This window comes from Centrocercus urophasianus, unplaced genomic scaffold (genome assembly GCF_019232065.1).
Source record: "Centrocercus urophasianus isolate 14NV4802_14NV808 unplaced genomic scaffold, USGS_Curo_1.0 seq_25, whole genome shotgun sequence".
In the NCBI taxonomy this organism is placed as follows: Eukaryota; Metazoa; Chordata; class Aves; order Galliformes; family Phasianidae; genus Centrocercus; species Centrocercus urophasianus.
Genome location: NW_024884811.1, coordinates 5,446,747 through 5,452,746, shown reverse-complemented (window position 1 = coordinate 5,452,746; position 6,000 = coordinate 5,446,747).

Here is a 6,000-nt window from a genome sequence, read left to right as displayed (position 1 = left end):
AGATGTAGTTTCTGAAAACATCACAGTGCTCCAAAAGCACTTCCTCCCATGAGCCCCCAAGAAAAGTTTTGCTGTACCAGCAATTCTTATGTTCTGCATCTTACTGTGATGCCTGTTACAGTGCACCTAACCCACACTCTGCTCTTACAGCCTATACACTTTGGTTTTTATTTCCCGTACTCAAGCTATCAGCACCTTCTGTATCTTCTTCAGTTTTACCTCTAGAAAGATCTATGAAAGTCAAACAATTTTTTGCATCACATTCATGACTTTTTTATGTTGGCTGCTTTCTTAATCCATTTTTGTACTGACTTCAGGCTATTTCATCTTCAAGGCTGTCACGAGATCCCTGTTAGATCTGACTTATGATATGACACAGCTCATGAATTCAAGTTCCCCAAATTCCTTTACTTTAAAAAGTGACGCTTCAAGAAACAGGGCAGATGCTGGTGACCCTACCGCAAGCTACAGTTGCATCATATCAAAGGATCTCTTTTCAGCAGCAAGTTACATCAATAAACTGCACTTTATAACACAGCTTCTGCTTCGGGGAACACGCACAGGCAAACAAGGGCTGTGACAGAGCAAACTCTATGCCAGACAACATAATTCACTTCTGTCGTGATCTGAAGACGACCCTGGTATCTTGGCACCAGCCACTACTTCATTTTGCTATTCCAACCCATGCCCATCCAATAAAAAACCCCAACACCAGTAATAAATACTCCCGGAGACTTTACCGCTCTGTTACAGGTTCATTTCCCTCTCTTGTAAATGTTATTGGCAAGTTCTCCTTTTCCAAAATGCACTGCATTGCCAAACTGATGTAGAAGAGAAACACTTCTCATGTGAAACATGAGAATATGAAACATGCAACCACAACATATAAATTGCTGGGTTCTGGGCAGAGACTACCACCCCTACTTTTGAACTTTCATTCTTTTCCTTAGACCCCAAAACTTCACTTTAACACTGCAGCATTCTCTCTCCCCACCCCTTTTCTTTGTGGTTTAACAGATAAAGTCAGAAAGGGAGGAGGTTTCACCACTTTTGCTACCTACATAAACATAACATTATTCAGTTTTTCTGACACTTGCTGATAGGATGAATACAACAACTGAACTCCAAGGATAGCATTTTTTTGTTCTGCTAGTAAGAGTGCTTCTTTCGTTGTGGGCTTTGGTTTTATTACATTGGGTTTTTTGTTTGTTTGTTTGTTTGTTTCAGTTCAGCAAATATCTGATGAAATTTGATAGCAGTTCTATAAATTTTTAGCTCCAAACTAACTAGCTCCAAAATATCCAAGAATATTTTTTCTATTATTTTTGCAAATAAAGTAATTTCTAAACTATTAAGTTTGTACTGAAATACACCAACTCAAATGAATGTTAAATATTATATTACAATGGTGTCTCAATAGCATATACCAAGTAAGTATTCTTATAGAAATATCACATATAGTACACTGACTACTACATTTCAGATTAGAATAAAGCCAATTCAGCTTTTGTAGAATCACAGACTCATAGAAGCAACCAAGTTGGAAAGGATCTCTAACGATCCCTCTAGTCCAGTCTGTCCAATTTGCTCCAAGCAGGGCTACTTAAAAGTTAGATTGCATAAATGATAAAGAGTTCCAAACTCTAACTTGTCAAATAATTGCTCTTTGTACACTGACATTCATTTAAGAACAGTTAAAAAGAATTGCTAATTGCATGTGCATGTGTGTTAGTATACACGTCCACTGAGGACCACCATGATAAATGGCTCTGTCCTGCAGCAGCATGGTGGGACTGGCATTGTCAGTATCCTTCTGCCGTTCCTACCACAGAAGAGATAGAAAGCAGGTAAGAATAGTAAAAGCAACTAGCCACCATGTATTCTCACTCGAAAAAAAGTGAGAGGCAGATGTTCTCAGCCTTCTCCATTCTTGGAGAATTAATGAAGCATCTCTTTCTAAGGTGCAACACAGCATTTACATGATCATTTTATGATTGCGAGAATGACAGCTGTCATGATGTGATGTTACAACAAGTGGAAGCTCTGTTGTGTGCAGTCAGTTGGCAATGGAATACCATTAAACAACTAATTAATCATATTTCAGTTTCACCCAAAAATATAAAAACAATAGCTTATTAGATTAAACAACAAAGATTCATTTGTTCATTGGTGCAATAAGAAAATAAGTACCTTGCCCAACCAGCAAAAGAAAACTGAATATGCTTTTCTTTTGGCCCTAAACTCCTGCTAGCATCACAGGATGAGACCTAGTTTTATATTTGCTTCCCAGCGTTGTAATTGTTAGAAATGTCACTCAAGATGTATTTTATGTAGGAGCAACAGCACATGTTCCTGCCTGGCACAATTTGGATTATTCATGCCCATATTGCAGTGAATTTTGCAGGCTCTACAGAAACACATTGAAATTGGCAAGCTTTTCAAGGCTTGATCTTACATTTTTCACTTTTTGCAAAAGAAGGGAAGGTACCCACATTGAGACATATCATGAACAGTGACAGTTATGAATTATTGATGTAATGGTCCAAGTATTTCAGATAATTGGTAATAACAAGTTATTTCTTCTACTCTGATGTTACTGGAAGAAACTAGAACTCTATATAAACTGATGCAAAATGCCTAGATGATCACAGCCTAATTTAAACTTCTGCTTCTCAGATTGAGCTCACTACAGCAGGATGCAAATTTCCCTGTGATGTCAGTACTGAAACCTGCAAATGGGTTCTTTAGGGAAACAATCTCAATAGAATACACATCTACAGATAACCATGAAAACTGATTGATTATTACTCAGGGGGATCTTACTACTACCGTTGGTTGTATTCAGAAAGTCATGATAAACATTGGGTGCACAAACAATACAGCACACATAAAAACTTCTAAGATTTCTGTTTATGCTGCTTCACTCGTCTACACAGTAGACATGAGTCTTGCACGGCTGTCAAGCCTAGACTTTCCTATCGCTTAGAGTACAAGCACTGAGAGAGCAGAGGAGGAATTACTCATAGATTTCATAAAAAGCAGAATCTATGTTTATGTAATTTTATATGGTTGAAAGATAAACACAGATGTTGCATTTGCAGATATCATATTTATAACACTATTTTTATCAATTTATTTTCTATCAAAGATAGAAAAACATTGTCTAATTATTTGCCTTAATAGCCTGTACATATGAAAAAAAAAATCTTTTTGATTTAAAAAGGATTCTCCACAAAAGTAAATTTTCATGCAAGCAAAAATTATCAGACCAGAGAAAAAGATTACATAAAAATCAACTTTCAGATGATTAAAAATAGTTTGGTTTTTAAGCCAAATATTTTGAAGACTTTTAATGAATACTAAATACTTTCAGGCTGTCATCTGCACACAGAAATCTTGTTTTCCAATAGTTCTGTGTTTTGGATGTGTACCAAAGCAAACTGGATAGACTCCTTTCTAACTGATGCAATGGAACGACCCTTAGCTTTTTCATCCATGGTAATCTGGTGTTTTAATATCATCTAGGTGGCAGAGGAATGATTTAGAACCCACCTCAGTTGTGGGTGAGAAAGCTTAATTCAGTGAAAGTAATATTTGGTACGGTTTGTGTCTTCTTCAGAAAATTACTGTGCACATGCACTTCCACAGCCATGGAGGACTCCAGTGATCATCTATTCCATCTCCCTGGCCAAGGCAGCTCAGCCAGAATCTAAGCTAGGCAGCTTCTTTGTTCCTAAAAACCTTCAGAGATTCTACCATCTCCTTCATTGCCTTATATGGTGAAAAATAAATGAAAGCCTTAAATGTTCACCACAGCATTAAGAGAATAATAAGCTGGTAATAAATTGGAAATATCTATAAATGGAGATTTGGCTGATTAGCTCAGACATAGACATCTGTTGCTGATGTTAGGTTTTAGGTCAAACGGAACCCATTCTAACGTTCCTACAGAAACGAAATAAAATACAAATCAAATTGCCCTGCTATGCCTAGCATGACCAGCACACTGTTAAGCTCTAAAGTAAAAGGTTGTCAGGTTTACTTCTCCGATACTTAACTGATTAGACGTTTGTCTCCTTCTTTCCTGGATTCCTCTATTTTTAGCTAATTCTTCATATGCTAAAATTCTTCTAGGCAGTGAAGTAACTTGTATTTCATGCTAATATTTTGTCTTCTAAAGCACACCTGAAACCACAGTTTTAAGCAGTAACATTTTATTTGTCCTGGCTATGACAGGAGAATATCACAATTTTCAAGCACTGGTATTTATGCTTCTTGTGATCTATTTCATCTATTTTGTATCTAATTCGAGTCTACAATAACTACGGACTTTTTTTTTTTTTTTTTGCTGTTTTCCTGACTCCCCACTATGGTCATTCCTTTGGTAATTCTGCATAACTAGTTCGGCAGTGTATCAATAGAACTTAATCTGTGTAAATTCATTTTCATCTTCAGGAATATGAAATACTCCTAATACAAAATACTCCTAAAGATAAAGAAAGAAACATTAATTCTCAGCTGGCTGAAACTGCACTGCTGCAAGACATTATGGTATTATGTCAAGAGTGACAGGAATGTTCTGACTCATCTATGACATAAGTCATTAGCATTCATCACATCTAAGGTATATTCTAATAAAGATCTCTGTACTGCCTTGTCTATCTTCGCCCATACTACTACAGGAGATCTGATTCTGCAATGAGAAAATCCACTAATCTAGGTATCTTATTTTTCACATGGATTTGCCTTGACAGATCTTAGAAAAAAAACAGAAGGAAATCTCCCTGCTTAATGTGTCAGTAAAGGAGAAAAATGGGGTTTGCCAGTGATAATGACATAAATCCAAGTTTTGGGGAAGCGTGCTTTCCCCACAGATTCTCTTTGATGACTGTTTGCGTTTTTTCCTCTCTATTCAATTTCTGTATTTTAATTTTTTTTATTTCTGAAAATCAAGCTGAACATTTTTGGTACAGGGAAGAGAATTTTCAAGATATTTTATCTCCAGTGCTGCACGACTTTTACTACAGAAAGCCTGCTCAGAGGTAATATGTAAAAGCTCAAATCACCTAACCTCTACTAGTACTGAACAAAAGACCTGCTCATTTTTATATCACATTCCCCAGTGCAGCCTGTGTCAGAAATGTTCCTCAAGTTATCCTGATGGATACATACAAAAGTTGTTTTTCTTAGCAAGCATAAGAATCTGTCTTGTAGCCCAATAATCCCACACTCTACCTGTATTTTACCTGTTTTTATTTCTCTCCATAGATTTACAAGCAGTCCTGTTTACGTGTTGCCATAACGAATTTCAGTTGGCCAAAAAATAGCCTTTTCAAGAAACACGTATCCAAATCAGGTGTATGTATGTGTCTAACAATAAGCTTTATATAGGAAAGCTTTACACAGCCCTAGGACTTTCACAAAAGTAGCTGATTGAAAAAGGACAAAGCTTTTGAACCTGCACATCTTCCTCTTTCCCTAGTGAGATTTACACTATAGTACTGGCTTATAACATTGTCAGAGCAAACCTCACTGCACAGCCATCACCCACCAAGATTAAACTTGGGAAATGGTCCCTGAAGACACTGGCATAATGATGAAGTTTGTGGGAAAGGAAGGTGAGGGAGCTAGAGACATCTTAGGAAATGAATCACAGCAGACCTAGAATGACAGCCAGCAAGCAGTGTGACAAAGCAGGCTACTGCTACCACCTGCTTTCTCCTCTTGGGTTCCTCTCTCTCCCCAGTCAACAGAAAAAGAAGCAAGCCATGTGCTTGTGATGAATTCAAAAGAAAAGTTCAGGGAGGAAATGTGGCAAAGAAAACAGATTTCAAGATGCTGCAGAAAGGAAGCAGGCAGGAGGTCTATCTGACCCTGCTCTGGGAAGGGAATGCAGCCATTAGCTCCAGCTCTGCATTTCACCTGTGAGACACATCTAGTTGTACCGGCCACGGTCCATTATTCCAGAGGTTTATAGTTCCTTAAATACTGTCAGGCCAG